Source organism: Gracilinanus agilis, chromosome 5, assembly GCF_016433145.1.
Source record: "Gracilinanus agilis isolate LMUSP501 chromosome 5, AgileGrace, whole genome shotgun sequence".
In the NCBI taxonomy this organism is placed as follows: domain Eukaryota; kingdom Metazoa; phylum Chordata; class Mammalia; order Didelphimorphia; family Didelphidae; genus Gracilinanus; species Gracilinanus agilis.
In genome coordinates this window covers 21,572,363-21,589,431 of record NC_058134.1, presented here as the reverse complement: position 1 = coordinate 21,589,431, position 17,069 = coordinate 21,572,363, and positions in this window count along the sequence as shown.

Below are 17,069 nucleotides of genomic sequence, written 5' to 3'. Positions count from 1 at the left end.
ACTATGCTAAGAGCTAAAGATATAGGTAGAAAAGAAAGTCCTTGCTCACAAGAACTCACATCCTAATGAAGGAGATGATAAACATTGGATGGTTCAGCTGCAGGGTGGATGGAAAGGTCCAGTAGTCTTTAGGGTATAGTGACAAGGCATCTTCTAGAGTTCTTTCCATTGCTAAAATTTGATCTGTTTCTGGCAATGAGCCACTTGGCAGTGCCGAGGACTTTGCTGACAAGACTTTTTCCCCCTGGGTCTTTAGTAGCTGTGGATGCTGAGAAGCTGGGAGAAAATGCAGAATCAGATGTCAGGTCACTTCTCCCCAAGTGTTGCTCCCCTAGATGTCAGTTGGGTGGGTGCAGGCTGAAGCAGAGCCACTGATGTGGAGGAAAATGCCATTTGTTCTTGGTATTCTTGGATTTAACCAGCTTGCTGGTGGCAACTGTTTGGTGCTAATGGTAGCAGGGATGGCAAGTAATAATCAATTCACATTCTTCCTCTTTTCTCCCTCTGTCAACCTCAATGAATTCAATTTTCATGTAGTATAGGCATTCTTAATTTGAGGTTTATGAACTTTAAATATAGATAGATAATTATTTTGATATAATGGGTTTATTTTATGATCCTGTATGTTTCATTTTATGCATTGAAAAACATTCTAAGGAGTTCATAGACTTCACAAGACAGTCCAAGGTGTCCATGACATAAAAAATTTTAAGATTCTTATTCCAGGGGACCCTTTAAGTCCCCTGATTTAACATCTCCTTGATCTTCTAGACCTCATAGACCATCATTTTGGCTTCATGTTAGTCATGCTACTCTAGGAAATTTCAGAATATAGCCTTGGATCTAATGGGATCCTCCCTGATTCCCTAGGGCTAGGAGAGAAGAGACCAAGTGGGAAGCAGGTAACTCATATCCTTGAGAAACATCTCCTTTGTCCTGGGTTGGCCTGACCTCCTAAGCTCATGGAAGGCCCTCTTCCTCCCTCTCTCTGAATTCTACCCTGAGATCTACAACCTACGTGGTGTGTCTGGCTTCTCCCTTCTCAATGTAGAGCATACATGCAATAGACTCCCTCACTCCCCAGAGAGAGCCCCTTCTTTCAGGGAAGCAATTAGCCCGTCTTCTTGTCATTGGGGTCCTCTGGGAAGTCCAGGCATCGTGTAGAGGTCAGGGCAGGTGACTTAAGAGATATGAACTGCTTGTACAGGAAAAGTGGGGCACAAAGAGGGTGAGTGGGGAAAGACTGCTTGGCCATCTGCCTGCCTCATAGAGAAGAACACTCTACATCTGGCTTTATAGCACCATTCACACTGGATGCAGACAGGGAAAAAGACCCGAGGCTGACTGCCTGCTTATCTACCTACCAATCTGCCTGCCAGGCGAAGGGCATGCTTACCTGGCTAACCACCAACGTAGCCTTCCCTGGGCACTGCCAGGGAGGAGGGCAGCAGAGACCAGTGTCAGTGGTGAGTGTGCCAAGGTTTGCTTTTCCTCATTTCTCCCATTTGTTCCGTGCACCCCAATGGATCATGTTTCTCAACCTCTGGGCTGAATGGCTTCCCCTCTGGAGAAGGCTGTTCAAAAACAGCTGGCATGTCAGTACCTGGAGATTCACATCTGGAACTCTGAAGAGGCATCAGACCTGGAGAGAGAGATTTGGAAATCATCTGCAGGATAGCTGAAGCAATAAGAGTGAATGGGATTGTAGAGGTGGGACATGGGAATAGGATGACTTCTATGGGAATCCAGAATCTACAACCAATAAACTTGACAAATATTAGACAAATAGGCAATGTCTGAGCCTTGATTAGTTATACAGTGGCTTGCTAGGCCCTTCTTGGCTGAAGCCACAGGGGATGGCAACCTGAATTCCTCCATATCCTTTACCTTCCTTTGAGGTTTCCTCTGGGATTGTTGCTCTGGAGTTGCCTGACTTTCCAATTGGGGAATTAGACTCCCAATTCTCCCATTGATTGACTCATCATCCCCACCCTGTCTGTTCTGGAGAATGTTGCTCCATATATATTTACTAATTTTAGAAATGGGGATATGTATTTATATGTGTGTGTGTTTCATGTCTAGGAATTCCCCCATCACAAGGGAAAAGTAAAAAAGGTACCCCATGTAAAAATATGCGTCAGGTATGGAACAGAAAATTTATTACCACATAGTAGTTGGCTGGTTGTTATCCTTTGTTTTCAAAAATGACCAAAAATGGCATTCGGACTGATGTGAGCTCTAATGGCTCTACTACAGGTCTGGCACAAATAACCCATAGTGTAAAAGAAAAATAAATACTGGGAAGCAATTTCTTAGCTCAAACTGATGTTTATTGTAGGAACTCTAAATACAATGTCAGGGCCTAAGATATGCCTAGTGTAATGAATATATAAAGACCCCAAACCCTAGTGATAGAGGTGTGAAGCAATAGGAGGTATTGGTGAAACCTCTTATATGAATGGTAAAGTGAGTTTATTTAGAACCTGTTCCAATGACCCTGCAGCTGCCTGGGATGAATTGGCTAACAGGAATGAGCTGTCCACAACCCCATCTACTGCCACTGACTAATGAGGGGGTGATTGGTTCCCCTCAATTAGTAATTAGATTATATAATGACTTCAAGGGTAATAAACTCTGAACTCTATTTCTGACTGCGATTGTTGGATTTAAACTAGAAGATGAGTAATTATAAAGTTGTCTTCAATAGTTGCCAGGAAAATCCATAACTGACAAACGTCGAGAATAAACCAGGTCTGTATTAGTTTCTTTATATTAACTTATTTAATGATAACAAATAAGGTAAAGGAAAGATTGGGGTGAATAATGAGGAAAAGAGGGATCAAAGATGAATCCTAAACCTTATCTATATATTGAATTTATACTAAATCTTCGGTCGATTTCTCAAGAAATTAATGTCCTGAAGCCTGCCTAGCAGAATGCCTAGCCTTGCTTGATGGTTTATCTCAGTCCACAATGATTTTGCTTTTGTAGTTGATCTTGTTGATATTTAGATTTGTATATTGATGTTGATTTATAGATGTTATTGGATGAATAAAGCTGGATGTCGATACACACAGAATAGCCTATGAGTAGCTTAGGTACCTAATCCTAGCTAAGAGACAATCCTGAGATGGCCCTTTCCTACCACCATATCTCAAAATCAAGACCCCGATGTTCCAAGTTTTCCTCCTTTTATAGGCACATCTCAACTGACTTTTGGTCTCATGCCAGCTCAAATGCCCTCTGCATTCTGTGTTCCAGCTCAGTAACTGGAAATCATGCAGGTCCAAAATGGCTTCTTGCAAAAGTATTTACACTAGTATGTACTATGATGCTGAGATTTTAACTGCCTACGATTTTAATCTACGAAAAAGAAGGAGATGACAAACTCCCCCCGGAAAGGTGGGTCAGCTGAACACTTCTTCCCAAGATGGGGCAACCAGAGTTTCATCTTTTAGAGGGTTTCCTTCTTTACGAAAGTAAAGTCTTCTTACCTTGTGCCCAATTCCATCATCTCTGTTCCACATATAGTAATAGCCAAGGCCAATCTGTAGTTTCAAAGCCAACTGAAATGTCATAAATCTATAGGCTTCAGGAATGTTTCGACACATTTCCAGGATGCTAGAGGCATGTGCATAGCTCTCTTGGCAATGATCTTTTTTTATGTTTTTTTAAACCCTTACCTTCCATCTTAGGATCAATATTGTGTGTGCATATATATACCACCCAGCTGCCCCTTGGCAATGATCCTTTTGCAAGGCATCTCAAAAGATTTTCCTTATTATTTTACTCACAATGTAATTATTGACTACTGATTCTCATACATAATTATTCAATCAACAATTGTGATTTTTACTTAAACTATTAAATCTATGGTCACAACTTATCATTATAATGCTAAGTATCTAATAGGATTACGTGTAGAGGATATATTTCTAAAAAGGTATAAAATAATAAGAACTGATTAAAGTTGCTTAATTAGGTTATCTTTTATAGTAGGAATAGTTGGAATGGAGATGTCTCTATTTGTGCATCTCATATTTCTTTTGAGTTTAGCTATTCTGCTTTGCTCAAAGAGTGCAGTTCCTTCCTTGATGAGGGCATACCATACACCCTGTGCCGCAGTCCTGTGCCAGTGTCTCCCATGTCTCACAACCAATACCAAAGTTCTTTAGACAGACCTTGAGGGTGTCCTTGTATTGTTTCTCCTGACCCCTGTAAGAAGGCTTGCCTTGAGTGAATTATCTGTAAAATGGTTTTTTAAACAAATGTATGTTTGATGTTTGAACAACATGGCCAGATGATTAGATCTGGACTCTCTGCAGTAAAGTTTGAAAGCTTGGCAGTTACGTTCAAGAAAAGACCTTAGTGTCTGGTACCTTCTCTTGCCAGGTGATCTTCAGACTCTTCCTAAGACAATTCAGATGGAAGTTTTCCTGGCACGGCGCTGGTAGCCTTTTTAGGTTTCACAGGTATACAACAATGAGGTCAGCCCAGCAGCTCTGTAGACCTTCAGTTTGGTGGGCATCCCGCTGCCTCTTCTCTTCCACACTTTCCTTCAGAGCACCCCAAACATTGAGTTAGTCCAAGCGTCAACCTCATCATCTGTTAAGTGAACTTACCTAGCCACAGCATTCAAGATTTCTCCATGTATTATAACCGATGATTCATATATGGATGGTACGGTGCTGGCTGGTGGAGAACCTCTCTTCTTGGTGTTAACTGACAGCCCCAAATTGGCATGAGTGACAGAGAATCAATCCACACAGAAAAGGGACTGCTGAATAATAAAGAATCATAGACTAATAGAACAGAACCATATGACTTAGTACTACTAGTACAGTTATTTGGGAGACTCATTGGAATTAAGTGTGTACAAGGCTGTCCCACTGCACTGGCAAAGTTGTCCAATGAGACGAGTAGGGTCCAAGTGGAACCTCTGTTTCTGAGTCTTGGAAGCCCATATTTTTTGTGTCAAAAACCTACTTGTATCAAAAACTTCTTGGAGAGGTGCTACTCCTGTCCCTAGAAACCAGGGATTCTAAGACTTTTAGTTGTTCACAGAATCAACGCCTGAAGAAACATAAAAGGAGAGGTAAGGCATTCAGGCATTCAGGGATTCTATAGATACCCAACTAGTTGATTCCATGCTCCAAGTAGGGAATAGGGATTGGAGACCGGCAAGCCCCTGGAGCCTCCATTTTGCTTGGGGAGGGGAGATCCCTTTTTTCTTCCACAACCCTATTCCCTCACTGGAAACACATCTCAAAAATCTTTATTCAGAGCTTTCTCCCAAAGAAAAGCCACTTGTACTCTTTATAACACCCTCTGTCATCAGTTTTTCTGGTTCCACAATCAATGAAGAGCAGTCGGTCCTACAGGCAGAGTCAGAGATGACATGGGAGGCTGGCCTATTACATCTTTGTCAGGTGTAGGTATTGATAAGCATTTTGTGCTTGAGACTGCGAAGTGAAACATGGAAGTTGTGTTTTGAGAAGGAAATAAAAGGAAAAGAATATCCACTCATTCCCGGAATCCAGAAAGGCTTTGTGCAGCAAGTAAAATCAAAGAATCCTTTAAATCAAAGAAAGAAATAGATCTGGTGAGGAAAAGAGGCACTGGAAGATACATGGGGCGATAATGTGATATAATGGAAAGAGCCTAGATCTAGAAACAGGAGGGACCTGTATACAAATCTCTGCTCCAATCTTTTTTTTTAAACCCTCACCTTCCATCTTGGAGTCAATAATGTGTATTGGTTCCAAGGCAGAAGAGCAGTAAAGGCTAGGCAGTGGGGGTTAAATTACTTGCCCAGGGTCACCTAGCTGGGAAGTGTCTGAGGCCAGATTTGAACCTAGGACTTCCCTTCTCTAGGCTGGCCTCTCCATCCACTGAGCCACCCAGCTACCCCACCCCAACTTTTCTTAACTGTATAACTGGACAAGTCTATAACTTTTATGAGCCTCAGTTTCCCATCTGGAAAATAGGTATTATAATACATGCAGTGTCTCTGGTGGTCCTTCCTAATATAAGTTAGTATTATGAGTTATTGATGTTAATTGGTATTATGTGAATATGAGACATTAATAAATCTGGAAACCTTAAAGTAATCAGCTAGTGGTGAAGCTGGAAAGAAAGAGTATCTGGACACAGAGTTACAAAGCTGGCATTCAAACCCAGGGCTTCTTCTAGGGTAAAACCAGGGATCCAGCCATTACACCCATTTGAATCTTGTACAGACTGGTAGAACTCCTCAGTAAACAGAAGGGAATCTTCTCTCTTATCTATAGGTCAATGAAAAGTCACAGTAGACTTTTAATGAAATAAGGAGATTCCATTTAGCCATCCATCCAAAAAACATTTTATCAGCTACCTAATATTATGTACAATATATGCTAGGCGCTAAGGGAAATAGAAAGATGAAAGAGGCATGGCTTGTGCCTTCCAGGAATTTTTTAATTTAAGAAAAGCAATAAGACCTTTGTGCAGATAACCATCATATAAAATAGAACAAGTGCCTCCAGTGAATGAATGCAAGGAAAGGGGAGGAAAAGAGACAAAGAGAAAAGGTGGAAAAGGAAGAAAGAGGAGGAGAGGGAGAGTGACAGGGAAGAAGGAAAGAGAAGAGAGAAAGAGGTGAGGGAGACAGAGTGAAAAAAGGAAGGAAGAAAAAAGAAAAAAAGAAATTTGAATGGTGTGCTTGAGGGGAGGGAGGAAGAGAGAAAAGGGAAAGAAAGAAAAAGAAGGAAAGAAAGAGATTGTCTTGATTATTGGAGAAGGAATATGACAGTGCTTTGAGTACTGAATCTTTAACCTAGACATCCAACACTACCTCCATGAGCCTCAGTTTTCTCATCTTTAAATTGGAAATAATAAAACCCTTAGTATCTACTTCACAATGTCCATCGTTCCCACTTCAGATCATAAATTCATCAGAAAGTCCACATCTATTCTGAATTATCAGAAAGGTCCCTGAAACCAGAGAAATTATCCCAAGGCAACCATAAACACAAAATAGAGACAAACAAGTGAAAAGGGAGGGAAAGGACTTGGGTGGATTGAAGAGGTTCAGTATTAAGTAAGGGGTAAAGGGATGAGACTACAGAAGAAGCAAAGTCTGATTTTGTGACCCTCTTTCATAAACTGAGATCTGCAACAGTTCACAGAATCAGGAAGTTGAAAATCGGAAGGGAGTATTTATAAATAAAGCCAAATAAATTCATTTCCCTCTACTGTCCACATCCAGGACCATCAATCATTACTTTTAGTAGATCACAGTTTATGATCTCATCTACCACTTTGTGATGTCTCTCATTGTCTCTATAACTCCTTGAAAATTATGGTGGGAGAAGCAGTGACTTAGATTATTAAGTACAAATGGAGCCAACCTCCAGTTCCATTGTTTGGGGTGATCAGATAAAGGAAAGGAAAAGTTAGGAAGTGGCACTTTTCAACTTGGAGGTCAAAACAATCTAACTCAAAGAAAAATGAAGGGCTTAATTATTACGTAAGTTCTTCCATTCTCCACTTCACTGTATGTTATATCAAAGACCTCATTGTTAATTCTGTTTGAGAATCACGAAATCATTGAATTGAAGAGTGAGAATTCTTAGAATCATGGAAACTCAGAGGTCATCTACTCCAAACTGTACCAGATTAGGAATTCACGCCACAACTTCCCTACCAAATATTGTCCAGCCTCTTGAAGACCTTCAGTGAGAGAGAACTCAGAATCTTCCAAGGCAGCTCATTCCACTGGACTGCTTTAATTTTCCTCTTACCTTGAGTTAGTATCTGTCTCCATGAAACTTCCACATTTATTCCTTATTCTGCTCTTAGATCCTGTCTAAACCCATCTTCTTAACAGCTTTTCAGATACATGGGACAGCAATTTTTTCCCACAAGTCTTCTCTTTTTGAGACTATCATTTCCAGTTCCTACAGTGGATTTTCATATGTCTTTCATAATCCTGGTCAGACTCTCCAAGGTGTACTCCAGTTTGTCTATGCTTTTCCTTTAAAATACCATAAAGAACTGGGACAATATTGATAACTTAGTCTGGCTAAGGTACAACATTTGTTCATGTCTTCCCATAAATCTTCCTCAAGAAGTCCAACCAGTTGATATGATGGAGACTTTCCTCTACTTCTTTTGGCAATGTGGGAATACCATGGGTTTGTCCATATCTATCCCACTTAATTTCCATTGTTCTAGCTTGTTGAAATATTCTGGGATCTTGACTCACTGTACTAATTATCCTACCCAGTTCTATGTCATCTCCAAATTTGATAGCTATGATGAAACTCTTTTTTCAAAGCTTTTAGATCCTTTTTTGGTTTTGGTTGTTGTTTTCTTTTATAGTTAGTCTTAGCTAGAAAAACAGACCTCTTCTGGGGCAAGAAAATGCCAGCCCAAAATGTGGAGATTGTAACTAACAACTGTTCTGGGTTTGAATTTTGAAAAATGAAGGGAAACATCTATAGGGTTGTTATTTATGTCATAAATTTGAAGCTATGTGATTTTTTTTATAGTAACCAAATGGAAATGTTTTTCCTCCATAATTCCCACTGACGTTAATGTTTCCTAATTATGCACCTTCTCACCATTTTGAAAACATTCCCTTCCATCCAATACAACTCATTGAAAAATCATTCAGTTTAGTCTGCATTTGTAGCAGAAAACAAACAATTGGTGCCTTGGCTCTATTACACTTCCTGACAAGGAGGAAATATGTTTGCGATGCAATAAATATTTTGTTCTGAGTAATTCAGCAAATTGGCCTGTTTAGCTTTCTCACTGCGGGGATGCACTGAGGGGACAATTTTCACCCATCATTGACTGTGCTGAAACATCTTATGATTCCTGTAGAATTCTGCAGTGGATCACAAGACAGAGAGCAAGTAGTCAAAATTGTGCTATAAGTCTGTGTAAAAGCAACAACAAGGTTATAGGATATCTGCTCTACCGGGATTATTACAGGGTGTTACAGAGGAAGCCATAAACAAGGGTCTGAGAGCATCACAGAAAGAAGAACAAGCCCCAGTGGGTCTGACACCATGACAGGAGGTAGATGGCAAATAAATAAACCTTTCTCATACTAATTATCACTTAAAAGTGGATAGCTATAAGCAGCAATGTTTAGGCATTGGGAAAGGTAGGTTGGGCAACCTATTTGCACTCTCTTGAGTCACAGGAGGAGAAAGCTTCATGGAGAAGGGCAGTCTGGAGCTGGAGACTAGAGGAAAGGGCATCCCAAACAGAAACAGTGACCTGAGAAATGACTGGGAGGTAGAAGAGGGCTCCTCCAAGAACCTCAGTTGCATAATAACCTTCCGTGACTTTTAAAACATTTTGTTTCGTTTTTTTAGATGCTGTAAACTGTTCCTTGGGGCCCTCTTTAGTTTTGCTGCTGAATATATGTTTAATAGCTAAGTTCAGGGCATCCTTTCTCATAACACTTCTCCTTGGAGGCTCGAAACTGTTGCTTAGATACACTCACCTCATCTTGATGATGCCTTGGATTTAATCATGTATCTTCTTTCAGCTGCAGGTCAGAGATATGGCTGTTATTGAATCTATCTTCTTCAGGCTTCTTAGCACGGACCATATGTTTTTGTCTCTCTCCTTAGATATATTAGCTTTTCTGTCTTCTGCTGGATATTTAAGCTAGGCTTTCACTTTTACACGAACAGGCAGAGTCTTGAGGGAAAGGTGCAGGTTAACCCAAAAGAAGTACTTTGGATAGTGAAAGAGACCAGACCTATGGTTTTGTTGGCATCTTCTCTGTCTTGGAGATTTGCTTTACTAGAGGGAAGTTAAGTGGCTTGTCTAGTATCACATAGCTCATCTGAGACAGGATTTGAGCCCAGGACCAATGCTCAGATAATAATAAATAATAATAAATGTTTGTTGAATGAATGAATGATTGATTCATGGAAACTATTAACCCACCTTGTGACCTTGGGTGAGTTCCTTAGCTTATCTAAATCTCTCATCTGTAAAATGAGGGGAATGGACTAAAGTCTATTCTATAGGAAAGAATATTTTATGAATCTATGTGAATTAAAAACAAAGAATGGATTGGTCATATAGTGAGGGCAAGGCCTAGATTGCTTGGGCTATGCTAGTGTCTATGTGACAGCAAAGATTTTGAGAAAAGTCTTGTGTTGTATTTATGGGAAGACAAAGATGAGCAGGACACAAGATGGTGGGTATGAATGAACGAGATGTAGTCATTGATTGGGGAGGTATCCACATCATCACGAGATCACAAATCCATAAAAATCTCAAAGTAAGACTCTACAAAGCTTCTATATAGTATTTTATAATAAGGAATTATTATTTATTATATAATACATAGCATAATGTATTATATAATATATATTCTATATTCTATATAGAATATATATTAAAATAATACAATAAATCATAATAAGGAATTGTCTAGCTAGGTAGCTTTTTTATATAGGTTTCAATAATTGTTTTTTATTGATAACTTTTATTTTTATGCCTCTTTTGTTATCAAATAGATACCTTCCTTCATTTCCAGAGAGTCACCTTCATAACAAAAGACAACTTTTAGTATAAAAAGTATCCATTTCTTGGTCTCACTATGTTATGCTAGGATAGGACCACTGGATTTGTGCAGCTCAGTTTTCCTCTTTGAGCAATTAGCCTGACCAGAAACTGGTTATTCCCATTTGTTTCACAAACAAGATAGGGCATGTATACTGCTTTAATTGGTTATATATTTTTTTTATCACTTATATACTTGTATAGCTTTGTTAGTATTGATCCCATTTATCCAACTAGATGATAATCTGTGGTTTCCTGTACTTTATACAATTTCATGAGTGAGTGAAAAAGCATTTATTAAGTGCCAGGAACTCTGCTAGCATTGAGGACTCAAATGTAGTATCCCTCTGGCCTTATTTTCTCAACTCACTGACAGATTGCGTCCTTAAAGGGATAGGATCACTATTATTACACAGGGTCTTAGGGATAAATCTGGGGGTTGTAATTTTATTACTGTTGCTCTGAAGCCCCAAACATCACAAACCAGCTAGCTGACTACACTAGCTTTCAGGAAATCTAGTAAGAGAAAATCTAGTAAGGATAGCTGGTACAAAACATCCTTCCAAAACCTGGGATACTCTCGTAGCAAATACCCCAAGTCAAGCAGAATCTATTAAGCATCTACTATATGCCAAGGCCTGGGCCAAGCAATGAGGATACAAACAAACAAATAAAAAAAGGTATAAAACAGTCCCTGCTCTCAGGAAGTTCACAGTCCAGTGGAGGAGATGTCATGAAGACAATGGTGTACAAATGAAAGATTGAGAGGATCAGTTGGAGATAATCATCAGAGGAAGGCATTGACGTTAAGGTTGACTATGGAAGGATTTTTGTAGAAGGTGAGATTTTACTAGACTTGAAAGAAATCTTGGAAGCTAGAAGACAGAAAGGAGGAGGGACAAAGTTCCAGGCATGAGCTCAGCTAGTGAAAGTGCTTGGAGCCAGAAGACAGGAACAACAAGGAGGCCAAGTGACACTGGATCACAAAGTATGTGGAATGGAGCAAGGCACAAGAACATTGGAAAAGGAGAAGGGACCAGGTTATAAAGGCCTTTAAAAGTCAAACAGGAGATGTTATATTTGATCCTGGAGCTAATAAGGCACCACTGGGGTTCATTTAACAGGAGGAGAAGGAGATGGTCAGACCTGCCTCAAGGGAGAACAATTTGAGCTGAGTGGAGAGATGTGGGACATGGAGACCAACCAGAAGGCTATTGCATGGACAAGGCATGAGGTGATGAGGGCCTACAAAGAAGCCAAGAAGGATGAGAACTGAAAATGGGCCACTAGATTTGGCAATTAAGAGCTCATTGATAACTTTGGAGGGAGTGGTTTCAACTGAATAATGACATAGGAAGCCAGACTGCAGAATTAAGAAAAAATTAGGGGAAGGGAAGTAGATATCCATTGTAGATAGCCTTCTCAAGGATTTGAGGCACAAAGGGCAGAGGAGATATAGGACCATAGTGAGGGTGGATGGATCAAATGAGCAGATTTTCAAGGACACGGGAGACATGGACATTGTAGACAAAAGGGAAGCAAGAAGTAGGTGGGAAAAGATTGAAGATTAGGGAAAGTGAGGATGTTAGAAGGGAAATCTGCTGGACAAGACAAGATAGAATGGGATCACTTGTTCATGTAGAAAGATTTAGCTTGGCAGACCTCTTTATATTAAATGGAGCTAGTAGGGGAGAGAGTAGCAGAAAGTATCCAAGTGTTATAAGATAAAGAAGAGGGGAGAAGAGCTCAGCTAATAACCTCAATTTTTTTTCTATAAAATATGAGGAAAAATTCATAGCCAAAAGTGTATGGGGAGGAGAAGCTTTGGGATGTTTGTAGAGAGATGAACGATTTGGAAAACCCTCTCAGATAACTGGAAGAGTAATTTGACATGGAATTATAAAAGAATTACTTAGCCACAGTGAGGGCTCCATTGAGTTTATTTAACACATTTGCAATTCAACATGGTTTCATGATTTTCTACAACTTTGTTCAGTAGCACATGAGTGGAAGTGAAGAAGGCAGAGGATGGAAGTAATCCAATGCTGAGCTTCTAGAGGTCAAGATTGATGATAAGATAGGGGGGCAAAGGACTTGAAAGAAAAGAACAGAGTAGAGCTTTCTTTTTTAAAAACCTCTATCTTCCATCTCATTGATACTGTGTATTGGTCCATGACAGAAGAGCAGTAAGGGCTAGGCAATTGAGGTTCAGTGACTTGCATAGGGTCACACAGCTAGGAAATGTCTGAGGTCAGACTTGAAACCAGGACCTCCTGTCTCAGGGCCTGGCTTTCAATCTACAGAGCCACCTAACTGCCCCTCTAAAGTTCTCTTTTAAATATGTTTTTATTGATATTTTCTGTTTCTTATATCACCATAGTTATCCCCAAGTATACATTCCCCTCCTCTCCAGAAATCCATCCCCTATAACAAATACTACTTTTTAAAGAAGAAAAAAATTCAGTATAACCAATAAATACATTTTAAAAGTCCCAAAACATGTGCCATATATAACACCAGTGGACTGTCCATCTCCAGGAATGGGTAAGTGAAGGTGTCTTCTGTTATCTCTTCATTAGAGTCCTGCTTGATCTTTATAATTTTATATTTATATATTTATATATAGAAAAAAATTTTTTTGTCATTTACTTTTGATTTTTTGTTGTATTATTCTTCCCATTTACATTGTTCTAATTAGTATGTCTATTGTTTTCTGGGCTCTGCCGACTTCAGTCTGCATCAGTTCATATGACTCTGTTCATGCTTCTCAGAATTCCTCACACACATCACATCTTACACTACAGTAACAATATTGAAGTCCCCTCTTATAAGGGCAGGAGCTGGGGAGAAGAGAAAGCCTGTGTGTGATGCACTGAACTCAACAAGAAAAGGGGCGTCATGGATGTCATTAGGCAATAACTACCAGGATTCTGAGGGGAGAGTTACAGATGTTCCATTAGATAGAATGCTGGGCCCAGAATCAGGAAGATCTAAGTTAAAATCTGTCATCAGACACTTACTAGCTGCTGAACCTGGATGTTTTACCCTGTTGTCCTATTTACTCATCTGTAAATGAGCTGGAGAAGGAAATGGTAAATCACTTCAGGATCTTTGTCCAGAAAACCCCAAAAGGGGTCATGAAGAATTAGATACAACTGAACAACAACAACCAGAGTGATAGATATGGATTCAGTGAACCTCAAAGGAGAAGAGGTTATGCAATGATGGTGAAAGAGGGAAAGCCTGGAAGTATGGAGAGCAAGGAATATTCCAACTCGTCCTTTCTCTCCTTCCTTCCCACCTCCAACTAATAAAAGAATATACAGCTAGTGCTGGAAAGGGAGGCCGAAAAGGCTGTGCCAGCCCTATGGAAGAGGCAAGTCTCCTTAAAAAAACATGGGAGGGGGAATATAGTAGATCTTCTCCCAGTAGCAGGACCCTGGCACCTTCCACATGGATGCCTCCATCTTGGGTAATCTGGGCATGCACAAAGTCCCATTACAGAAGGAAGTTAATTTTTGAAGAATGAGTCTCCATAAGTTATCATTGCCCATAGACGTTCATTCAGCCTTTTGTCTTGGGGTGCCAGGCAGCTGGAAAGCAGGGGCTGCCCAAGCTCCCAGACAAGACAACCATTGGAAAGTTATAGGAATCCACCGGAGAGAGCATGTACAACACAGTGGGATGGATGCTCAGGGAGGCAGGCACAGGTCCTGAGGCGTGCTTGTAGTGAAGGCACATGGCAAGAGGGGAGAGGCCTTCTCACCTAGCCCAGAGAGTTTTTTTCCTTCTCATCCTTAGGATTCTCAAGGAGTTTGCATGTGGGATGGATGAATTAATCCACAGCTTAGCTGGATTGACTTTTTACAAGGCCCAGATCTTTGTATCGATTGTACTCAGAAACTCTAAGTCTAACTGGGGAGACAATATGTGAACACATATGTACGAAACAAGCTGTATATCATATATATAAACATACATATGTGATCAACAGAAAACAATCAACAGAGGGAAGACACTAAAATTACGAAGGTCTGAGAAAGGCTTCCTGCAGAAGGTGGGATTTTAGTTGTGACTTGAAGACTAGAGGCTCTTTGAGGGTGGGGGTTATTTCAGTTTTCATTTTATCTCTAATTTGTACATCTTGCCTTGGATATATATATATATATCAAATCTTTTATTATTGGACTGAATATTAATGATAATGTTAAGAAGAAGTAGTTAAATCTATCAAGCATTTTAATCTTATTTGAATAGGAAGAAGTATCATTCAGCCAATGGTGCAATGGATCACATATAGACCAAAGGGTCAAAGGATCCATTAAATGAAAACATATTGAAATACCTCTAAGTATTTCCAAAGCAATCCGGGGGTGGTGAAAAAGCAGGTAAAATGAATTAAGGATATATCATATATAGAGCTTGTTTTGTACATATGTGTTCACGTATTGTCTCCCCAATTAGACTTAGAGTTTCTGAGTACAGGAACTATCTTTTTGCCTCTTTTTGTGTCTCCAACACTTAGCAGCACAGTGCCTGGCACATAGTAGGTGCTGAATAAATATTGATTTATTGAGGAGAGATGTGCCATGTACACAGTTAAATATAATGCAAAGTAGAGTGTATCAGGTCAAAGAGGATAAACAGTGCCTTTGGAAAATGTGAGGATGCTGTTATTCTCACTGGACAGATGGGGAAATGGAAGGACAGAGCGCCAAATCCCCAGGACTCAGGTTAGTTCACACTCAGGGGTAGCCCAGTTCCGGAGCTCCAAGAAGATGCATGTACCGTCTTTCTCAGACTTGAGATTTCACTGATAGAGGGAACTCCCTGGTGAGCCACCTAGCTGACCATTTATCCCTCATTAAGAGATCATAAATTCCTCAAGGGCAGGGATTTGGGTTTATTTGTTTTTTTTTTAATAAAACTCAGAGTCCCTGGCATAGTGTTTTACACATAGTAATACTCAGTAATCTTTGTTAAATAGAAATGAATTAACAATAACCTTGTAAATATTGCCAAATCAAAATGAAAACATTGGGACTGGTTCCAACACTGACTAAGAGGAGGAGCCCAATTTGGATCATCTTTGAGAAATTAGTTACATGTGCTTTGAATGACCCCAAGCTTCTCCCTGAAACACAGTTCTGTCTTTTAAACCTCTTTTAAAGAGGCATTCTCTTCTGCCAATCCAGGGCTACACACTCTCTCTCTATAGTAGAGCTGTCTAGAGTGCTGTCACCCAAGCCACTCAGTCATTATTTGTCAAAAGTAGGATGTAAATGCAGATCTTCTGGCCTTTGAGGGCAGCACCATTCACTACTTCACACGGCTGCTCCATGCCTCCTGAAGAGGCCAAACCCTGAGGGACCAACCTCTCCGCCAAATCGCCCTCCCACTCCTCTCCCACATATACTCTTTATTCGGATCACATACGGTTTCTCAACGCTCCTTTCGTTCCAGACTTTCTCACCTCCACCCAGATGCTTTCACCCACACCTGGAACACACACTCCTTTTCCTATCTACATTTGTTGAACTTCTACCCAGGCCTGAAGTTCTCACCCTCCTGTTCTCTCTCTAGGCTTGTCTGACTTTCTCCAACTTGGCTCCAATCTCACTTTCTGTAGGAGGCCTTTCCTAATCCTCAAAGATGTTGGCACTTTTCTTTTTCAGAGGACCTTCTTTCAGCTCGCTTCTACTCTGTCTAGAGCTTGTGTGACTGTCCTCTCCACGAGACTGGCAGCTGCCTCTTTCTTTTCTTTTTCTTTTTTTGGACTTTCTTTGTATTCCCAGTGTCTAACACATAGCAAGTATTTAATGAATGTTGACAGACCGATGTTATCTTTTCCTATTCCCTCAATTAATTAGCTCTCTCTTCTCCGAACTACCTTAGAACTTTCTTGGGAGCTTTCTTTTATGTGTCACACCCTGGCTTGCCTTCTAGTTGAGTCGTGTGCTCCTCTTTATCTTTGTTGCTGTTGTTCAGTCATTTTCAGTCATGTCTGACTTGTAGTGATTCCATTTTAGGATTTTCTTGACCAAAGTCCTAGAATAGTTTTCTATTTCCTTCTCCAGCTCATTTTACAGGTGAGGAAACTGAGGCAAACAGGGTTAAGTGGTTTGACTAGAGTCATCCAACTTGTATTTGAAACTGGATTTGGATTCAGGTCTTCCTGACTCTGGACCCTACACTTTATTCACTGTGCCACCTAGCTGACCATTTATCCCTCATTAAGAGATCATAAATTCCTCAAGGGCAGGGATTTGGATTTGTTGTTTTTTTTTTTTTTATAAAACTCAGAGTCCCCGGCATAGTGTTTTACACATGGTAAGTACTCAGTAATCTTTGTTAAATAGAAATGAATTAACAATAACCCTGTAAATATTGCCAAATCAAAATGAAAACATTGGGACTGGTTCCAACACTGACTAAGAGGAGGAGCCCAGTTTGGATCATCTTTGAGAAATTAATTACATGTGCTTTGAATGACC